Consider the following 22,456-nt stretch of genomic DNA (forward strand, 5'->3'; position numbering starts at 1 on the left):
CAGCCAGAGGGCTCCGCTACGAAACCTCCTCTTCTCGCGAGACTTCACTCCCGCCTCCACCCCCCCCCCCCCCCCCTCCTACCTGGGCGCAACGCCTGGACCGGCAACGGTTCTTTCCCGCGAGATCACCCGACGTACGCCTGCGCAGGCGGGCGGCTAGGGTACGTGCGGCAGCCTCGGTCTCATTCATTGGCTTCTTGAGCTGTGTCTTTCCCCTCCCCCAAGCCCGCTCTTTCTTCCTTTGGTGCTTTATTTTCCCGCCCTTTTCTGCCTTGCAGCGGTTTTTCCTTTTCTTTCCCTCTCCACCCCAAGTCAGGAAACAGACGTTTTAACCCCTACGCCAAACTTTACAGTTATTGCCAACTTAGACGGAGTTTTAAACCTTAGCCTTGAGAGAGACTGCCATACGGTTTCCTGTCTGGTCCAAGTAATGTCCTGGCTTTTATTAGATTGCTGATCAGCCGCTCGTATTGAGTATGAAAGGGAAGGAAGTGTGTGTCCTTGAGAGGAGGTGGGCCTGCCTCTCCAGGGCTTTCAGCACGCCGTGGGTGCACTCCCAGAGGGCCTGTGCCAGGGCTGCCCCTCGCTCACACCCTTCTCACACCCGTCTTCCACCTGCCCACCCTGTTGCCTCTTGATCAAAGGCCCTTCTCAACCTTTTGATTGGACCGCAAACCTCACATTTTAGTCTCCGTTGTCATCCACAGCTAGCTCTTGTTGCTAACGGCCTGTGTCGCAATAGTCCTTTCAACTTTTTGGTCTCAGAATCTCTTTACGCCCTTAAAAATTATGGAAGACCCCAAAGGGTTTTGTTTGTGTGGGTTACAGTTAACTAATATTTACGGAACTAGAATTTAATTTTTTTTTTAACGTTTATTTATTTTTGAGACAGAGACAGAGCATGAACGGGGGAGGGTCAGAGAGAGAGGGAGACACAGAATCTGAAACAGGCTCCAGGCTCTGAGCAGTCAGCACAGAGCCCGATGCGGGGCTGGAACTCACGGACCGTGAGATCATGACCTGAGCCGAAGTGGGACGCTTAACTGACTGAGCCACCCAGGCGCCCCTACTGAACTAGAAATTAAAACAGAGAGGGGCGCCTGGGTGGCGCAGTCGGTTGAGCGTCCGACTTCAACCAGGTCACGATCTCGTGGTCCGTGAGTTCGAGCCCCGCGTCGGGCTCTGGGCTGATGGCTCAGAGCCTGGAGCCTGTTTCCGATTCTGTGTCTCCCTCTCTCTCTGCACCTCCCCCGTTCATGCTCTGTCTCTCTCTGTCCCAAAAATAAATAAACGTTGAAAAAAAATTTTTTTTAAAGAAATTAAAACAGAGGAAATTTTAGGGCGCATTAACACACAAGCACACAGCCCACTGCCCTTCATCACGCATCCTGTGGCCCCTGGGAAGCTCCGCTCTCTGCTTGTGAAAGACTGTGCAAATGAAAAAGATAAATAATGTTTACTATAGTTTTGATCCCTTGAAAGGGTCCTGGGGACCCCTACCAGACATTGAGAATCACTCCTCGCTCTATCAGACTCAATTTTTGGAGATGAGGGATCACTTATTAAAATGCCTCTGGTATGTAGCATAATGTCAAACAGATAGCAGGAACTCAAGTACTGTTTGATTATATGAACTTTTATTTTATAAAAGGCAATAAAAGCATTATTTTTGCTTCAATCCAAAGCAGTTACGTGACAAGAATGGTGATGGTCGGCTCTGCTCTGTAGCAGAGCTATTGTTTTCCTGCACTTATGTTTTCCAAGAAGCTTTGGACACAGTTTGTTAAAACACTTATTAATTACGCATTATGTGTCAGACATTGTGCTAGATACTGGAAATTCAAGGCTGAGAAAGATGAAACTTAACGTTTTCATAGAAAATAAAACAAGGGGTGCCTGGCTGGCTCGGCTCATTGAGCATCTGATGCTTGATTTTGGCTCAGGTGGTGATCCCAAGGTCAAGGGATTGAGCCCCTCATCAGGCTCCATGCTGACTGTGGAGCCTGCTTAAGATTCTCTGTCTTCCTCTGCCCTTCTCCCTCCCTCGCGCGCACACACACACACACTCTCTCTCTCTCTAAAAAGAAAGAGTAGAGAAAAAAAATATTCAAAAATTATTAAGATGACGGACAATAGCGGAGCACTAAGCCAAGTGCAGGGTTGGTTTTTTTTTTCTTTTAATGTATTCATTTTTTGAGAGACAGATGGAGATAGAGCATGGGTGGGGGAGGGGCAGAGAGAGAGGAGGAGACAGAATCCCAAGCAGGCTGCAGGCTCTGAGCGGTCAGCACACAGCCCGACGCAGGGCTCGAACCCACAAACTGTGAGATCGTGACCTGAGCCGAAGTCAGATGCTTAACCGACTGAGCCCCCCGGGCGCCCCCAAGTGCAAGGTTGTTTTGAGTGTGGTGCCCTGTGTAACTGCACAGGTGGCATATGCCCATGAAGGCTGTTCTAAATGTTAGCCATTACTGCCATTACTCATAATGTTTGAGAAATAATGGGACCAGGTGAGGTGTGAATATTTACCAACTGGAATTGCTTTCGGCTTCACATACCAAGTGTCCCTTTGATCTTTTGTGTTTTAGAATCCCGGAGCCTCAAAAAAAGATGCTGTTGGGAAAAGCAGAGAAAGCCAGCGTCTTTCAGCCAGCAGGAGCTTGAGGTGGACGGTTTGCCATAAAAGCACCACATTTCACTCCGAGCACACAATACCAGGACCGGTCGTTTTTCCGAAGACCAAACGTTAATCTCGGCAAATGGTCTGTCAGCACTGTGCTGCTTCTTGAGGAAATTATGTTTTATTGGGATTTATGTCAGAAAAGCACTTTCCTTGGGTAGTATTCTCAGAACCACACAAAGAAGACCAAAACGTACAATAATACAGCTATGAATTTCCTTGATCCTGAGACTGCTCTTTCTTGATTTACGGGCCATAGCACAGACGTCATGCCTGAGTGAGTTGTGCTATTTGCTAGAGGGAGACTCACAAACACAAAATCCAGGTGCTAAGGCCTCGGAATGATGAGCCTGTCTCCATCAGCAGAACCCAAACCTTGCGTCAATATATCAAGATTAACTTTACTGGGATAACCGTCGAATTCTGATGATTGTCACAGACGGTGCTTAGCACTGGGCCTCTGTCTCCATGGGCAAACAGTCAATTAGAAGCATGCTTTTTAAATTTATTTCATAAGACATGCCTGATTTTCCTATAAGCCTTCTCACTAATGAGTAGGCAACAGGCCAAGTTCCCCAGACTGAGGAAGATTTAAACATTCCTTATTTGTGGATTGGGAATTTTGGAGCACACGCATTATGTACACATTATCGATTTACTTGTGTTCAGGTTCTTATAACCTCTGGCTCTCACTAGTTCTGCTCTGAGGGTGAAGACACTGTGAATATGCACATGTGTTCATCATATTCCTTAGATAACCTATTAGCACATAGGTTGCTACCTTGAATTTGCTTAAGGTAAGAAAAAATTACTTGGTATATCTTGGCCTCATTTTAATATCTTAAAATAACATTTTAAGTGTGGACATAAGTGGACATAAGTGTCCAGCATGTATTTAAAAAACTTCCGAGGGGCGCCTGGGGGGCTCAGTCGGTTGAGTGTCCAACTTCAGCTCAAGTCGTGATCTCGAGGTTCATGGGTTCGAGCCCCACATTGGGCTCTGCACTAACAGTTTGGAGCCTGGAGCCTGCTTCAGATTCTGTGTCTCCCCCTCTCTCTGCCCTTCCCCTGCTCATACTCTCTGTCTCTCAAAAATAAATAAACATTAAAAAAATTTTTTTTTTAATTTCCGAAATAATTTCTTTACTGTAAAGAAAACAGGGGCACCTGGGTGGCTCCAGTCGCTTAAGTGTCCGATTATTGGTTTCGGCTCAGGTCATGATCTCGTGGTTCCTGAGTTCGAGCCCCACAGCACAGAGTTCGGGCTCTGTGCTGGCAGTGCGGAGCCTGCTTAGGATTCTCTCTGTCTCTCTCTCTACAAATAAAATAAATAAACTTAAAAAAGTATTAAAAATGAAAACAAATATCACCTGTGATCCTACAACTCAGAATTCATTACTATTAACACTTTTATGCATTCTATGCATGTATCTAATTGCTAAAATTGGAGTCATACTGTATAGTTTCATAACATGGGTTTTTTTTTTTTCCACCAGATAGATTATAAAGAATATCTTCCCTGGCCATTAAATGGTTTTAATAAATACAGTTTAAAAAAAATTTTTTTTAACGTTTTATTTATTTTTGAGACAGGGAGAGACAGAGCATGAACAGGGGAGCGTCAGAGAGAGGGAGACGCAGAATCCGGAACAGGCTCCAGGCTCTGAGCTGTCAGCACAGAGCCCGACGCGGGGCTCAAACTCACGGACCGTGAGATCATGACCTGAGCCGAAGTCGGCCGCTTAACCAACTGAGCCACCCAGGCGCCCCAATAAATACAGTTTTTAATAGCTGCTGTAGCAAGTATAAATTGGGTTCAATTGCCAGTAACAGAAGCCTGAAATAATCTTGATGATGATAGCTAACACTTATTGAGCACTTCAATGCCAGGCACTTTTCTCACAGAAAAGCAAAGAAAAAAACTCACATAGTAGAATGTTACAGTTTTAGCAGACATTTAACTCATGATTTTCAATTATATGTTTTTTTTTTATTGTTTAACTTTATTTTTTATTTTTAAAAATTTACATCCAAGTTAGTTAGCATATAGTGAAGCATTGATTTCAGGAGTAGATTCCTTAATGCCCTTTACCCATTTAGTCCATCCCCCCTCCCACAATCCCTCCAGCAACCCTCAGTTTGTTCTCCATATTTATGAGTCTCTTCTGTTTTGTCCCCCTCCCTGTGTTTATATCCTTTTTGTTTCCCTTCCCATATGCTCATCTGTTTTGTCTCTTAAAGTCCTCATATGAGTGAGGCCATATGATTTTTGTCTTTCTCTAATTTCACTTAGCATAATATCCCCCAGTTCCATCCACGTAGTTGCAAATAGCAAGATTTCATTCTTTTTGATTGCCGAGTAATACTCCATTGTATATATATCCCACATCTTCTTTATCCATTCATCCATCGATGGACATTTGGGCTCTTTCCATATTTTGGCTATTGTTGATAGTGCTGCTATAAACATGGGGGTGCCTGTGTCCCTTTGAAACAGCACACCTGTATCCCTTGGATAAATGCCTAGTAGTGCAATTGCTGGGTCGTAGGGTAGTTCTATTTTTAGTTTTTTGAGGAACCTCCATACTGTTTTCTAGAGTGGCTACACCAGCTTGTATTCCCACAAACAACGCAAAAGAGATCCTCTTTCTCCACATCCTCACCAACATCTGTTATTGCCTGAGTTGTGAATATTAGCCATTCTGACAGGTGTAAGGTGGTATCTCATTGTGGTTTTGATTTCTATTTCCCTGATGATGAGTGATGTTGAGCGTTTTTTCATGTGTCGGTTGGCCATCTGGATGTTGTCTTTGGAGAAGTGTCTATTCATGTCTTTTGCCCATTTCTTCACTGGATTATTTGTTTTTTGAGTGTTGAGTTTGATAAGTTCTTTGTAGATTTTGGATACTAACCCTTTATCTGATATGTCATTTGCAAATATCTTCTCCGATTCTGTCGGTTGCCTTTTAGTTTTGCTGATTGTTTCCTTCGCCGTGCAGAAGCTTTTTATTTTGATGAGGTCCCAGTAGTTCATTTTTGCTTTTGTCTCCCTTGCCTCCAGAGACGTGTTGAGTAAGAAGTTGCTGCAGCCAAGGTCAAAGAGGTTTTTGCCTGCTTTCTCCTCGAGGATTTTGATGGCTTCCTGTCTTACATTGAAGTCTTTCATCCATTTTGAGTTTATTTTTGTGTCTGGTGTAAGAAAGTGGTCCAGGTTCATTCTTCTGCATGTCGCTGTCCAGTTTTCCCAGCACCACTGGCTGAAGAGGCTGTCTTTATTCCATTGGATATTCTTTCCTGCTTTGTCGAAGATTAGTTGGCCATCCATTTGTGGGTCCATTTCTGGGTTCTGTATTCTATTCCATTGATCTGAGTGTCTGTTCTTGTGCCAGTACCATACTGTCTTGATGATTACAGCTTTTTAGTATAGCTTGAAGTCTGGGATTGTGATGCCTCCTGCTTTGGTTTTCTTTTTCAAGATTGCTTTGGCTATTCAGGGTCTTTTCTGGTTCCATACAAATTTCAGGATTGTTTGTTCTAGCTCTGTGAAGAATGCTGGTGTTACTTTGATAGTGATTGCATTGAATATGTAGATTGCTTTGGGTAGTATCGACATTTTAACAATGTTTGTTCTTCCTATCCAGGAGCATGGAATCTTTTTCCATTTCTTTGTGTCTTCTTCAATTTCTTTCATAAGCTTTCTATAGTTTTCTAGATTTTATTAATAAAATCTCTAGATTTTATTTGTTTGGATCTCATCCAACATTTGAATCCCATAGACTGAGTAAAGCAGATTGTCCTCCCTAATGTGGACGGGCCTTTATCCACTCAATGCAAGACTGAAATAGAACAAAAAATTGGATGAGAGGAAATTTTGCCTCCCTGTCTGATTGAGCTAGGACATTTGTCTTCTTGGGCTCTTAGATCGGAACTTATAACATTGGCTCTTGTAGGTCTCCAGTTTGCTAATTGCAGATTTTGAGATTTCTCAGTCTCTGTAATCAGGTGAGCCAATTCCATACAATAAGTCTCTCTATATGAATGAACAAAAGAATGAATGAATGGATAAATAAACACCCATATCCTATTGGTTCTATTTCTCTGGAGAACCCTAACACACATGGCTGTATTATAATTTGTTTATCCATTCACCAATTGCTGGACATTTGGGTTATTTCTGGCCATTATGAATGAAACTTCCATGAACATCTGTGCACAGGTCTTTATATATGTGTGTGTGTGTGTGTGTGTGTGTGTGTGTGTGTGTGTGTGTTTTCAGTTCTCATGAGTAAATATCTAGAAATGGAATTGCTAGGTTAGGTTATCTGTTGTGTCCTCCAGGTAGAAGATACCAAGATGGGTGAGAAATGCAAGAGATTACTTGGTGTTAATGTCTGTGAAATAAAAAGGGGAAAGGGAGTAAGAGAGGGCAGGGAAGGTCTTCAGACCGGATCTCACCCTGTGAAAAGAGAGGGGGAAGGAGAAAGCTTGATTAGGAAGAACCTCATACTGCAGCGCAGCTCTGAGAAAGTTTTACCAACTCATCACCCCTTGAGGGGTCCTTTGTTGGGCAGAAGTGGCGGGGCCCTAGGATCCCCACTGTGCTCAGTCTTTGGTTGCGTCTGCCTGGGAAGAGCATGGCCTCGGCTCAAATGTTGCAGTGGATCCTGAAGGCTCTGTGGCCAAGACTGCAGGCTAACTACAGCCTTTGGGGGGTAGAGTCACCCCTGATGGGAGACGTAAGTGGCACACTTCCACGGCGGTCAAAGTTCAAGCCTTGCTCCATGCAGATCCCCTTCTCTGTGCATTACTGAGGAGCAGCTCCGTTATGGGTCCCATGAGTGCCTCTTACTAAGAGGAAAACTCAGAAGAGGGAGGCTATTGTGATGGACGATAGCCCCCGTAGCTGCAGCTGGTCTCAGGCCACAGCTGGTACTCCTACTCTGTCTTCCTCCTCCTCCTCTTCCTCACTAGCGCTTCTGCAAGTCCTGATGCATGCCCAGTGGCGGTCTGAGCTCCTGGTCACCATGCCCTTCTCAGGCCAGGGTGACAGCACTTGTCCCTTCACAGTACAACTGTTAAGGGATGTCCAGAGGGATCTAACTAGATCACCTGGGTTCCACACATATTCCTCCCAACCCCCATGGTGGGACAATAATAACCCTACCTCTTCCTACTGATGTACTTTAAAATGGTTAACATGGTAAATTGTTATATTATGTGTATTTCCCCACATTAAAGAAAAACACCAGGCTATAAAAATAGAAAAGACTTTAATCATTCAGTAAAATGCTGGATCTTTGCATTTACCCTCCCCCCAAATTTTCATTATTAAAACTCACCGCGAGAGGAACGTCATTGCATATCCAACGTTTTGTACGTTTTGGTTGGGACACATTCCTAAGTGTTGACTTGGTGGGTCAAAGAATATGAATTTTAAGAACTTAATATATATGATCAAAATATGCTTTGGAAAGATTCTACCAATTCACCCTCCTTATTCGTTCAAGAAACTTACAATAAATATGTGTGGGGTTTATACTCTGTGCTGCTGGGATACACTGGGATATATCTGAAGAATAAGCTACAGTTCTTAGGGCTTTGAGATCTAACTGGGTGATACAGTCATGTAACCAGTAACAAGAAGGCATGACAGATGTAAATTTAGGGTGACCCGGGACATGAGCAGGAGGACTTAATTCAGCCCTGGTTGCGAAGGGAGGTGATGCCTAGGAAACCCAGGTTTCTCAGCCTGGGCCAGCCACCCTCTCCAGCTCTGGTTAGAACCTTAAAAAAGAAGTTGCCATTTTTAGAAATGAAAACTCTTCCTTCCCTTTCTTTTAAACATTTTTTAAAAAGCTTATTTAAGTCACCTTTACACCCAACGTGGAGTTCGAACTCAGGACCTCAAGATCAAGAGTAGCACGCTCTTCCGACTGAGCCAGCCGGGCGCCCCGAAACTTTCACTGCTTAAAACCATGTTTATTTGATTGCTAGCGAAGATGGTTTTTCTCACGTTCATTGACCGCTTATTTATTTCTGTTTCTTCTTTTGCCCATTTCCCCATTGGGATATAAAGGTTTATCTTAGGATTTTGAGGAGTTCTTTTGATTGTAAGGACGCTTCTGTTCCAGTTATTTTCATGGCAAATATATTCTGCTGATTTGTAGTTTGCTTTCAAATCTCCTGCAGGGTGGTTTTTAAAAACAGCTTTCTTGAGGTTTAATTTATACACTATACATCAGTGATTTTTAAAAAATGTTTATTTATTTTGAGAGAGAGTGCACGAGCAGGGGAGGGGCAGAGAGAGAGAGAGGGAGAGAGAGAGAATCTTAAGCTTCACACCCAGTGAGGAGCCCAACCTGGGGCTCGATCTCATGACCATGAGATCATGACCTGAGCCGAAGTCAAGAACTGGACACTTAACCGACTGAACCACCCAGACACCCCTTAAAAATAAAATAGTTTTTAAAAAAAAAATTTTTTTTAATGTTTATTTATTTTTGAGAGAGAGAGACAGACAGACAGACAGAGCATGAGTGGGGATGGGGCAGAGAGAGAAGGAGACACAGAATCTGAAGCAAGTTCCAGGCTCCCAGCTGTCAGCACGGAGCCCGATGTGGGTCTCGAACCCACAAGCAGCAAGATCATGACCTGAGCCGAAGGAGATTGCCTAACCAACTAAGCCGCCCAGGCGCCCCATAAATAAAATCTTAAAAAAATAAAGACAGCCTCTACCCACTGGAAAAAAAAAGTAAAATTTAGGGGCACCTGGCTGACTCAGTAGGAAGAGCGTGCTAATTTTGATCTCGGGGTCGTGGATTTGAGCCCCGCATTGGGGGTAGAGATTACTTAAATAAAACTTGAAAAATAAAATAAAATAAAATTTGTAGTTTGTATGTGTATATATATATATATGCATGTATGTACATGTATTTGTTTATGTATATATGTGTACATATGTAATATAGAGTTTGTGTATGTTATCACTATGGCGTATAAATATATGGTAACAAAGAATTGTGTAGGGAGTTTTTTTTAAACACATACGCACGTACATATATACACTCATTGTGTGTAATTATAGTTTTCTTGTTATTTTGGGGCTCAAATTATTGCAGAGATTTAAAAAATACCAGTAAACAAGCTTATTAATGTTCTTCTTGGAACCATATTTCATAACCACTTGTTATTTATTTCTGTATCTGGAACATGAGAAGAGGCCCACGATTATGGGGAAAAATCGCATTAGGTTTATTTTTCACATGGAGAGAACTTAGGCACAAAACGCAAAGACACAGAGATTTAAGTATTTACTCTTACTGTACTCATGACTATGTGACTTGGTGACCGGCCAGCCTGCTGGCATGTGGGAGGATCAGGTGACTTGGAGCTCTCCGTGAAAAGTTCAAGGTGTTACTGGGTTCTGATTTAGGGCAAGATGACCTCTGCCCAACTTTTGACTTTCCTCTCTCCTGGCTCCTATGCACAGTGTGTCCCACTTTAGAGCATCTGTTTCTTTCTCTTTTTCCTTTCTTTAAGTCTGACGCTTTCTAGAATCCTCTTGGCTCACTGATAACTGTTGGAATGGAATAACTTCTGGACCATTCCCGCTTTTATTTGTTTCTTAAAAAAAATTTTTTTTTAGTGGGTTCTACACCCAACCTGGGGCTTGAACTCACAACCCCTAGGTAAAGCATCACATGTTTTGCCAACTGAACTGGCCAGGTGCCCCTGGACCATACCCATTTTTATTTAATTATTTCTTTATTAAATAATTTTTTTGAAATGTGTATTTATTTTTGAAAGGGAGGGAGGGGCAGAAAGAGAGGGAGACCCAGAATCCGAAGCCAGTTCCAGGCTCTGAGCTGTCAGCGCAGAGCCTCGTGCAGGGCTCGAACACACGAACCGCGAGATCCTGACCTGAGCGAAAGTCAGACACTCAACCAACTAAGCCACCCAGGCGCCCCACCATACCCATTTTTAGTGGGCATTTCAGCTTAGTTCCTTGCCCTGATGATCAAAACATAATCACCTCTAGCTGTGCTCCTTATGGGTTCAACTCTGTCCAGTCTTCTTTTTCCCAATCTTGCCATACCCACGAGAGCGGGGTGGGGGGGGCGGGGGGCGGGCAAATCCCTCAGGTTTGTCTTTGTCTCCTGGACTTTCACCCTGTGAAGTACGTATTATTATCCTTATTTTTGATTGAGGAAGCTGAGGCTAAGAGAAGACAAGGGGTTTCCCCAAGATCCACAGGCTGAAACTGGGTAGACATTTGCTGTTCTTATTTCCTGTTCGGAGGATTCCCGACTTTATGTGTCTCACTGAGAAGGAAAACCTGCCTCACAGTTTAGGTGCTATAGAAGCAGACGCTTTTTTCCCCAGCCTCCCTTGCAGCTAAGGTGTGAACCTGCGATCTAGGCTTAACCCATCACATACCTCTTTTCAGGATTTGGATAGCCTGGGCTGGAGTCACAAAGAAGCAGGGACCGCAGAGAACTCTCCTTGGTGGCTGTGGTGGTCACAAGAGTGGCAGAAACCAGTGCCTGGCCAGTCATCATTCAGCACTCCAGGACGGGCAGCTCCTCTGATTTAAGTGTGGTGTTGGAGCCCTGGGGTTCAAACCCTAAGCATCATGGGGGTTTGGGGATGAGTGGGGTCTCTATGGCTGGGCTGGGCATGGAGGAAGTGGATGCTATGGGCTGTCAACTTTTTTTTTTTTTTAATGTTTATTTATTTTTGAGAGACAGAGAGGTACATGGCATGAGCTGGGGAGGGGCAGAGAGAGAGAGGGAGACACAGAATCCGAAGCAGGCTCCAGGCTCTGAGCTGTCGGCACAGAGCCTGACGCGGGGCTCGAACCCACAAACCGCGAGATCATGACCTGAGCCGAAGTCAGACGCTCAACCGACTGAGCCACCCAGGCACCCTGTGGGCTGTCATCTTTTAATGGGCCATATCCTTTTGGGTAATGAGCATCTTACTGTCAACTTGGATAGAACGAAGACAGAGAATCTTCCCCCAAATTTCAGGATTGCCTAAATGCTCTGATACCCAAGTACAATTCTGAGAAGGATGCGGGCCTCTATGCAACTAGGATTACATTTTCCCATCCTGATAAGTAAGAGTTCAGAGCCAGCTATACTTTGGTGTAGAAAAATAAGGAAACGGTTTGTATCTTGCATCCAAGTACTAGGGAGCATAAAATATTAGCTGTACTTGGGAAATAATGCACACATGTTCTTAATCTTATTTAGACCTCAACTTGTGTCCACCCTCATCATCACGCCCACAGTGACTTGACCATTCGTAGTGAGAAGGAAAACTGGGTCTGGGTCTGAAACTTGGGCATTTGCTCATTCAGATGTCTTCTAGTTCTATTGAGCGACGTCAAATCAAAAGACAGCGTCTGTGAAAGAGCAAACGCTTCACCTCTGCTGGACCGTGACTCTCACATCGACCCTCTTTGGGAATGCAATGCGTGATCCATTGGGAAAAGATCCCCAACAAGCTGGAGACGTGAGAGGGAAGGAAACAAGGGTCGATGATAATCAGCGAGTGTCTCAAAGGCTACCGATTGTATGGAATAAACTCTCGGATCTGGGGTCTCGAGGGTGAGGAGGAAAGCGCAGCGGTGCCCTTAGGGAGGCCCAAAGAAGCAGGGACCACAAGGAATTCTCCTTGGTGGCTATAGTCATCATAAGAGAGGCACAGGAGTTTAGCTGGAGCCCAAAAGACTAATACACTTTAAAAGTCAGAGGATGCAAACAGCTAAATAGTTGTCGCTATAGGAATTGCTGCTACTTGCATATCCTAAAAAGGACCCAAGCCATCACCCCTATTTGACGGATGAGAACACTGAGGCCCACGGAGAGGCAAAAACATCTGTAGTTAGTGACAAGACCCGGATGGAAATTGGCGGGTGCCGACTTTCCTTCCAGTGTGTTTATGCTGGATCACTGCCGTTTCCAGCTAACTGAATGACTTGTTCACTGATGTCCCAAGAGTGTCAGGATTGTGGGGGGGATTCCAAAGCATACAGCAGGTGAGATGGACAGTGGAGTTAAAAGAGAATGAACTTTGGAGTCAGAGGTGGGTCTGAATTCTTGTCCCAGCCACTTTCTAGCGGAATCCTGGGCAGTTTCCTCAATATCCCTTATTTGAAGGATAAAGATGATAATCACAGGATTTCTTCGGGTTTAAATATATGTATGCTAACCATGAGCAAGAGTTAATCCTTGAGAGTACTTTGTTCAGTATCGTTATTAATGTAGTTTTATCTCTGCTGGTAGGGACCCATGGTGGGGAAACAATGGGTATTAAGAAAATAAAAAGTGAAACATTAAATATTTATAAGATTGAAGAGTATCATCAAGGTTGCCATGTATGGATGTTTAGGTTATATACCACCCAACACAGGGGTATAGTTTACACAGAGTATAATGTGAATGGTGACCTCTGGATTTGCTCAGTGTGCAACCTGAACAGTCACGGTGGTGGCCCCGAGGATAACCTATGATTAATGGTCTTCATTTAATAATGGGATGTTTTGTAACAAGGAGAGCAGAAAGCAGTTAAAGAATTTTATGGTTGGAAGGTCCCTTGGAGATTATATGGTTCCACTTCCTCATTTTCCAGATGTGGAAACTGAGATCCAGAGAGGGAAAGGGACAGGCATCATCCAGGGCAGAACTGGGACAAGAATCATGTCTCTAGGTTCTTTGGTAATTGCCCTTTGTGTTTGTGAATAATTTTCTTTGTTGGCAGGAGTTAGTATTCTGCACCATATTTTTTTTTTTAATTTTTTTTTTCCACGTTTTTATTTATTTTTGGGACAGAGAGAGACAGAGCATGAACGGGGGAGGGGCAGAGAGAGAGGGAGACACAGAATCGGAAACAGGCTCCAGGCTCTGAGCCATCAGCCCAGAGCCCGACGCGGGGCTCGAACTCACGGACCGCGAGATCGTGACCTGGCTGAAGTCGGACGCTTAACCGACTGCGCCACCCAGGCGCCCCTTCTGCACCATATTTTAAAACTTCCACAGAGAAAGAAGATCTGTGGCTGTTTTGAGTCTTCTAAACTTTGTTCAGAATAGACTCAGGAGGGCTCAGCAGAAATTTATTTAGTTCTGGGTCCTTGCACTTCAGTGTCTTGGAAGTTTCCTCAGGCCAAAAAATCCCTATTGAGCAACACCCCTTGCAAGCATTGTTTGCTTCTGTTTTTGACTTGATATTAGTTGGCAAGCTGTGTAATTTACTAACACCCTCGACTAGGTTGTTAGCTTGGTATTAACTCAAGAGCAGTGTCTCTGGAGGCCAAGTGAACTCCTTTAAAGTTTGCTGTGCAGAGTTGACAAATTGCTTCAAATTATGATTCAAAATCAGGGGCGCCTGGGTGGCTCCGTCGGTTAAGCGTCCGACTTCAGCTCAGGTCATGATCTCGCGGTTCGGGGGTTCGAGCCCCGCGTTGGGCTCCGGGCTGACAGCTCAGAGCCTGGAGCCTGCCTTGAATTCTGTCTCCCTCTCTCTGCCCCTCCCCCACCAGGCTCTGTCTCTGTCTCTGTCTCTCTCTCAAAAATAAAGAAACATTAAAAAATTAAAAGAAAGTAAACGGAGTATGGAGAAATTATGAAAGGGAGTTTGGTCTAGCTTAGCAGGTCCTTAAACCTAGGCTGCGGGGTTTGACTACTCCTCTGAAAGTTTTCTCTCTGTAGCTTTCTCAAAAAGATGCTCCTCGTTGCCCACTTCTCCAATCCCTGGGGCAGGACTTGGGTTAGGAGCCCTCCTTCCTTCCCAGTGCCGCTTCTGAACCATTTCTAGCATGAAGGCCTTGTTCCTACCGCTATCCTATCATCCATTTCACCCACCTCTGCCCTGTCCTCTTCCTAGCTTATTTCCTCTCATCCATTGCCGATTTTTTGGAGGTGGTATCATCCAGAATGTAGGCTTGAGGAGTCAGGTATTCCCGGGCTCTGGTTTCAGGCATGCCGCTTTGTAGCTATGTGATCTTGGGCAAATTACTTAATATCTGAACTTACCTTGCCTTAGATGTAAAATGGGATAGAAATAATACCTTGGCCTTCCATGCTCATTCAGCTAGAAAGTAAACAAATAATCATCAATCGGTGTATATCCTGTGAAGGGCTTGAGGTAGAGAATGAAGAGGGCCTACATCAGGGAGGGGTTCTGGAGAGGGGGGTGCCATTTAAGCCGAGACCTGAAGAAAGAAAAGAAAGATTAAATGGGATGAAGATACGTGCGAACACTCAGCACAGTGCTGGCCCACGGTAGGCACTCGATAAACGTTAGTGATGATTACTTCTGTTGGTGTTGCTGTATCGGGCACCTGGCTCTGAGCCTCCTTCTGCGTCTTCAATGTCTGTGCAGATGGTCCATTCCACATCCACCCTGGTAGCTCCTTTCTCTTTTCCCCACTTTCTTGAACTTTATTATTTAAAAAAAAATTTTTTTTAATGTTTTTATTTATTTTTGAGACAGAAAGAGACAGAGCATGAGCAGGGGAGGGGCAGAGAGAGGGGGAGACACAGAATCCGAAGCGGGCTCCAGGCTCTGAGCCATCAGCACAGAGCCCGACGCGGGGCTTGAACTCATGGAGTGGGAGATCGTGACCTGAGCTGAAGTCGGACGCTCAACCGACGGAGCCACCCAGGCGCCCCACTTTCTTGAATTTTATTAAAGAAAAAGCAATGATGGTCAATCTCTAGAACATCCTCAATTTTCCGGGGTCCCTCCCTGGAAAAGGTGGCATTGGGTTTCCAAACGCATGCCAGAGTGTACGTGATTCCCAGTTGCACGAGGTAGGTGAAAAGCTGAAATCCTAAAATGTTCATCCTCCAACTTTCCCCGGTCTTGGTTTGTCTTCCCGCTGCCACCGGCCCCTCCCACCCCCCGCCTTACTGCCCCCACCTCGGTCTCTGGATCCACAAGAATCACCTGAACAGCTGCTATGATTTCATGAATTTTTGTCTGCAGCTCTCTGAGCTCTTCCAGGTGCAGAGATAGCAGAATTTGAGCAGCTTTCCTAAGAACTGCACTTCCTGTTCTGAGATAGTCTTATCTAAGGCGCCAGGCAAGCCCTCTTCTGTTTGATTTGCTTTGGCAACCGCATCCTGCCGTCAGGAGCTGTAAATCTCCTTAAGCACGACCAGGTCGGCACCCTGACTTCCCCAAGAAGGTTAACCGAAGCCATGGCACCAGCCCGAAAACCAGAGTTATTTACATCCAGACTGATGGATGGTTCTGCATTTTTCACTGCACCACCAATACGTTTTGCATTATCTGGTACCAAGTTCTTGTATTTTTCAGCATTATCTCCGTGTTCAAATCGGACAGCTAACCCAAGAAGGCAGTCTGTTGCTTCTTGGCGATCTTGAATCTTGAAAGGACAGTTAACATCTCTGAAACACTTTTCAGAGACACTGGGCCAGTCTCCGCTGTGGATGCTTCTTAAGTTACTTCTGTCTTCGATCCTGTAGTGTCTGATTTCCTGGTCTTTGGGCTAAATAATAAGGTTTCTGAATCGTGTATCGTCTTTGCAGTTGAAGCTGGCATGCTTGTGGCGTGGTCCTGGCTCCTCGCTCTTTTACCTTGGGCTTCTGCCAGTGACGGGAGAGGTGAAGAGGAGTGGGCAGCCCAGGCCGCCAGTGACACGGCAAGGGCAACCTGCTAGTCCTGTGACCCTCAATACCAGTGACTTTTACCTCTGCTTCCCCTAAGTGGCTACACCCTGCACCTTGCCTCACCTAGGACTCTCTCATTTCTTAACTCTTAAATTCAGGTCTTGAGCCTTAAAGGCTCCGTAGGGGAGACAAAGCTTCACCCCCATTCCATCTGGGTTTCCGGCCAGACCTGAGAATTAAGTTGACCAAGACAGATTAGCAGGAGAAAGGCATGTGGATGTTTATGTGGCCATGGGAGCCCCCAGAGGAAAATGAAGATCCAAAAAGCAGAAAGGCCCAAGGGCTTACATACCACGTTGAGCAGAGGGAGACAGTTGTGGAAAAGTAACTGAAATATATGGGGGGGCCAAGGGAAGGTAAGAATTATTTTGACAAGGTCTGTTTGGACAGAATTACTCCCCATCCTTGGTGATCAGAATTTTTCTTTCCTCCTGGCATAGGAAGACATCTTTCACATGGGAATTTTGTCTCCTGCTTTCAGAAAGAAAAGGGCGGTGGCGGGGGGGGGTGGGGGGAGCAGACTGTCCTTTGTATCTTCTGTTTTTCAAGTGTCTTTAGCTTAAAATAATCCTATGCCAAAGTGGCGTATACTGGGGTGGCGTATTCTCCCACTCTTCAGCTCTGTCTAGACAAGATCTTTTGATTAGGGTTATTCATGGGAGTGAAGCAAACAGAGAAAGGCGGCTAGATCTCCAGGTGTGGATTGTCAAAGGACCCCCAGAGCTGTCCCACACAGCCTGTGCTGCCCGGAAGGCAACTGACACACGTCCAAAATAAAACTCACCACCTTCTCCCTGAAATCCATTCCTCTTCCTGCGTTCCCTACCCGGTTCATCTGATTACCATCTGCTCATAGAAATCAGTGTGTGAACGCTCGACTTCTGTCCTTTGTCTGCCCTTCCCCTAAAGACGTAATCAATCTCTAATCAATCGCCGCCCCTGGCAAAAGATATGTTGAAGTCCTAACTCCCAGAACCTCCGAATGTGACCTTGTGTGGCAAGAGGGTCATCGTGGGTATGATTAGTTAAGAGGAGGTCATGTTGGAACAGGGTGGGTCCTTGATCCCATACACCCGGTGTCCTTATAAGAAGAGGATATGAAGAGACAGCCACACAGGGAGACACCACGGGACTACAGAAGCAGAAACGAGAGTAGGCAGCTATGAGCCAAGGGACACCAATGATTGATGGCCACCTCCAGAAACTAGGGAGAGGGAAGGAAGAGCCTACCCAGCTCTTGGAGGGAGCATGGCCTGGCTGACGCCTTGCTTTCGGATGTCCAGCCTCCAGAACCGTGAGATAATATGTATCTGTTATTTGAGCCACCACCACGTTTGTGGCACTTGTGACGGCAGCCCCAGGAGACTCATACACACCTGTCTCGGAAAAACCTGTGTCTTCTTTACTTTCACAGAGAATGCTTCTGACACTTCTGGTCAAGAGTTTGTGGGATGTTTTTCCAAATACCAAGCGATTCTGTGACACCAGCTGGGTACCCTACAACTTAACTCACTTTTGATACTGTGTACCAAGAGAGATACTGTGTACCAGATCCCACGGTTAAGAGTTTGATCTCAGGAGACTGTTTCCCTCCCCCTCGCCCCCCCCTCCCCCCACTTCAAATGCCCACTGCAAGTATAGGTCCCTAAGTTACCCACAACTTCTGTCTGACTTGGCTACCAATTGGAAGTTTCCATGACTTCTTCCCCTTGGATTTGATTATTTGCTAGAATAATCTGGCAAAACTTAGGGAAACAATTGCCAGCTTATTAAAGGATAGGATCAAGGGTACAGATGCACGGTCAGATGAAGAGATATGTAGGGTGAGGTCTGGGAGGGCCCGAGCACAGGAGCTCCTGTCTCGGTGGAGGTGGGGACTGTCACCCTCCCCGTACGTGGACAGGTTCACCCACCTGGAAGTTCTCCAAACCCTGTGCTACTGGGGTCTTATGGAAGATTCCTCATATAGGCATGATCGATTATTTTTTTTTTAATTTTTAATATGTTTATTCATTTTTGAGAAAGGGCGGCGGGGAGGGGGGGACAGAGAGAGAGAGTGAGACACAGAATCTGAAGCAGGCTCCAGGCTGCGAGGTAGCCAGCACAGAGCCTGACATGGGGCTCGAACTCACAAACTGTGAGATCCTGGGCTGAGCCAAACGATTAATCGACGGAGCCACCCAGGCGCCCCTAGGCATGATTGATTATTAATTCTATTTCCAGCCCCTCTCGCCTGTCTAGAGAAGTGGTGGTGGTGAGTGGCTGGAAATTCTAAGTTTCTTTTTTTTTTTTTTTTTTTTTAATTTTTTTTTTCAACATTTATTTATTTTTGGGACAGAGAGAGACAGAGCATGAATGGGGGAGGGGCAGAGAGAGAGAGAGAGAGGGAGACACAGAATCGGAAACAGGCTCCAGGCTCTGAGCCATCAGCCCAGAGCCCGACGCGGGGCTCGAACTCACGGACCGCGAGATCGTGACCTGGCTGAAGTCGGACGCTTAACCGACTGCGCCACCCAGGCGCCCCGGAAATTCTAAGTTTCTAATGATGGCTTGGTCTTCCTGGGGAGCAGCCCCCATCCAGAGCCATCAGGAGCCCACTCAGGGTCCCTTCAGTAAAACAAAAGAAGCTCCCAGTGCTCTTCTCACTTAGGCATTTACGAGAGTTTTGAGAGCCCTGTGTCAGGGACTGGCAACAAAGACCAAATCTGTATTTCTTATGATAAATCACAGTATCACGAGGCCCTAATTCATTCACTCTCTGCCTCGGTTTACCGGATCCCTCATTTGCTGCAAAAGCCACTGAACTGGCCTCGCAGTTTCCAGTGTTGCTTTCTTTCCATTCATTCTCCATATAATAGCCTGAACAAGATTTCTAAAGCTCAAATTCCTGCCCTTAAAGATCAATCCCGGACTCCTTTACCTGATCCTGAAGGCTCTACGTGGCTTTCCAGCATTGATTTGCATCATACTCCCCAGCTCCTCTTGAAGATTGCAATCCCCCAAAGTTCCTGTGGTGTCTGACCTCGGGACTTAATTCCCATTAGCTGTCCCTTCTCCCAAGCCATCCTCGGCTCCCCAAACACTGAGAGTGCCCCCGCTGCATGCTGTCTTAAAGCCTGGTTCCTACCCCATCAGAGCCCAGATTCCACTAATTATGATACATGCCTAAGGTCTGTCTACCTCCCTCATCAGCTCCTGGGGGCAGGGTCTGGGTCTTCTACAGTGGGACAGCATCAATGGCCAGCAGCGACTGCCCCATTTCAGGTGCTCAGTATGTTGGACTGAAGGCAGCAGAGGGCTGACTGCCTTTTATTGTCCTTCGCCCAGGTTTCAGATTTTGAAAGCTTTGCACCACTAAGCACGATTTAGTTATTAAGTTAACCTATGTGGACTTCTCAGGGGATTTAATGAGTGGGTTCTTTTTCTTTTATTATTGAAAATTGCTTGAAGATTTGCCAAGCTGTTTGCTTCTGGGGGAATAACTCAGCACCTAGCAGTCCTGTTTTTTGGGTTCGCTTTTGTTTTTGTTTTGTGTTTTGGTTTTGTTTTTTTAAGAAGACCTTGCACCCGATGTGGGGCTTGAACTCACGACCCTGAGATCAAGAGTCAGACGCCCCACTAACCGAGCCAGCCAGGCACCCCTGGTTTTTGAACGTACTCAATCTCCCCAAATTTAATTGATCAGGAAAGTGAGGTCGAGGGAAGAGGAATGACTTTGTAAGGTTTACGGTGAGTTAATAATGACACGAAGTTAAAACTCAAGCTCTCTGACTCCTCTCCAGAATTCTTATCCGCTCTTTCCACTGGCTAAGCCAGGTGTGTGTTTGGTGCAATGCTTAACAACTGGCTCCCCAGAGGGGGAACGAAAAGCCTCGATTTGTAGCATTTGTCATTTTCTGGGGTGTCAAGACTTTCACCTTGGCTAATTTCAAGCCATCTATACGAACTCGTTGAACGTGAGAGCTGGTCCGAGCAGGCTCCAAATTTCCATGCTCTCTGCTCTCTCTCAGGCTTGTGGTGCTGGAGGCTCCAGCCTCTGAGAGCGTAGCTGTTGCCAGAACGTGCTAAATTCTGGCGATGAAATGATGCACGCGGCTATAAATAACAATAAAGGATCCCAAAGGGATGACCTGCTGAAAATATGACAAGATGGAAAACGTGTATGAATACAGAGTGTTGTTCATTGTCATGCGTTAGAACCAAAAGCCAGAGAGAACCTCCACAAAGGTGAGTTAATGAACCAGAAATACAAGTCCCCTGCAGCTCCTCTTGGTAGATTTTCTGATTTCTCGCAGGCAAAAATAATTCCTCCTTCCTAGGAGTTTCGATATATCTATACTCAGTCGCCTTTTTATTTTTAGAATTGCCTACAGAATATATCCAAACTCCCTCGCTTGGCAGAGGGACCTTTTCCCAAGTAGTTTCAAAGGAGGTGGGGCAGGGTGGCAGGAAGAACACAGGCTTTGGGGCTTGAGCAACTTTGGGTTCAACTCCTGCCCCACTGCTTAGCGCTCTAGGTCTCAAGCCGGTGTCATAACCTCCTGGCCTCAATTTCCTCATTCTTAGATACCTTCCTGGTAAGGTTGATACAAAAGTGAAACAACATAAGACATGTCAGGTACCTAACATACCACCTGGCACGCGTTAAGGATACAAGAAATACCTGTTCTCTTCTTTTACAGGTGAAGCATTTCCTGCCTGTTCAAATCGTCATTACATTTTTGAAGAGCTTGCTTTCCTATGAATGAATTAGTTCATGTATTCAGTCTCCTAACAAATACTTGGAGCGAGAGAGTTTCTCTGTGGACTCGATCTCTGGTTCCATTGTCTTTATTATCTAGTGGTTTTGCAGAACTAGGACAGGGGTAAGCTCTTGGGCTCCGGGGTCGGGGAGGCAAGGTAAGATCCAGTGAAAGGTGTTCTTAAATATGGACCAAAGTGCTATGGGGCGGTAATGAAAAATGTGTTCATGATTACGTCTCACCAAAGGAGAGCTATAACTGTGAATAACACTAGTGCCCCCACTAAGGGCTGGGGACTTAACCCACAGCCTTAAGCCCACTGCTTTAACCTTCACGCGAACCCCATGGGGGTAGAATTATCCCCATTTTGCTTCAGAGCAGTCCGTGCATTCTATAATGTTCCTTGTGCACCTACCAAGTGCCAGGCACCGTTCTAGGCACTGGATGGAGCATAGACGGAACAGACAAAAATCCCCGCCCTCACGGAGCTGATACTAACAAGGCAACAAACGGGATAAACAAGTAAAACATGGTGTGTCAGGGGGTGCTTAGCGCCGTGGAGAAAAATCAAGCAGGGCGGGAGTTGAGGGTGGAGGGCAGGCTGCAGTTTGATCTAAGGTGATCAGGGAAGGTCTCCTGGAGAAGGGGAGACAAGGAGGAGAGGGGAGGGAGTGGGCCATGTGGATAACTGGTTCAGAAACTTGCTGAGATTGCCAGGAAGTGACCTAGGGCACCAGACTCGGTTTGTCAGGCTCAGAAGCCAGTGTTCCTATTGAACCAGTTCTCTTTTTCAAGAAGCAGTACGGCTGTGCTCCAAGGAGGGGGTGTGTGTGTGTGTGTGTGTGTGTGTGTGTATGTTTGAGAATGTGTTACATTTCCCTGGGCTGATCCTGCTGTTGGGACTCAAGATTCCTTACTGACCCCTTCCAGAGGCTGAGGCCTCCCGCAGTTGATTTTCATGGAAACTTGGCAACTTTCTGGTTGCCCCGCCCAGCCCTGCACCACATTCCTATGGCTTTATTTGTGTGCTTTGGAGTTCTGCCAGGGCTGCGCCTGGGACAGGTTGCCATGGCGATCTCCCACTCTTTCCAGATAGAACTTCTCAGGGATGTTGCCCTTGGGCCTGAAATAGTCCAGGCCTGCTCCCAGCCCTGCTCCCAGCCCACAGCAGGATGAACTTTGGCATGGCTAACTGAGTTAGGAAACCGGGACCCTGGGTGAGAAAGATTTCTGGGGAGTGTGCTGTGGGGCCCCGCAGGTTTAGACTTGGGGATGGTTTTCCTTAGGCCGCCGGGACAGCTCCTTCTTCCAGTTGTTACATTCCAGGTGTTAGATTC

At 45.8% G+C, this 22,456-nt stretch overlaps 1 long non-coding RNA gene and 1 pseudogene across 1 annotated transcript; one reads left to right on the forward strand and one right to left on the reverse strand.

The window, feature by feature from the left end:
* Window positions 1–42: 42 nt before the first annotated feature.
* LOC123599831 lies at window positions 43–2,903 on the forward strand. Its single transcript, XR_006713310.1, has 2 exons — window positions 43–161; window positions 2,589–2,903. It is a non-coding gene; the product is annotated as an uncharacterized LOC123599831 (long non-coding RNA).
* Window positions 2,904–15,409: 12,506 nt separating this feature from the next.
* On the reverse strand, window positions 15,410–17,182 carry LOC123599877 (annotated as a pseudogene).
* Between the last annotated feature and the right edge of the window lie 5,274 nt (window positions 17,183–22,456).

The sequence above is a fragment of the Leopardus geoffroyi genome, chromosome C1 (genome assembly GCF_018350155.1).
Source record: "Leopardus geoffroyi isolate Oge1 chromosome C1, O.geoffroyi_Oge1_pat1.0, whole genome shotgun sequence".
In the NCBI taxonomy this organism is placed as follows: domain Eukaryota; kingdom Metazoa; phylum Chordata; class Mammalia; order Carnivora; family Felidae; genus Leopardus; species Leopardus geoffroyi.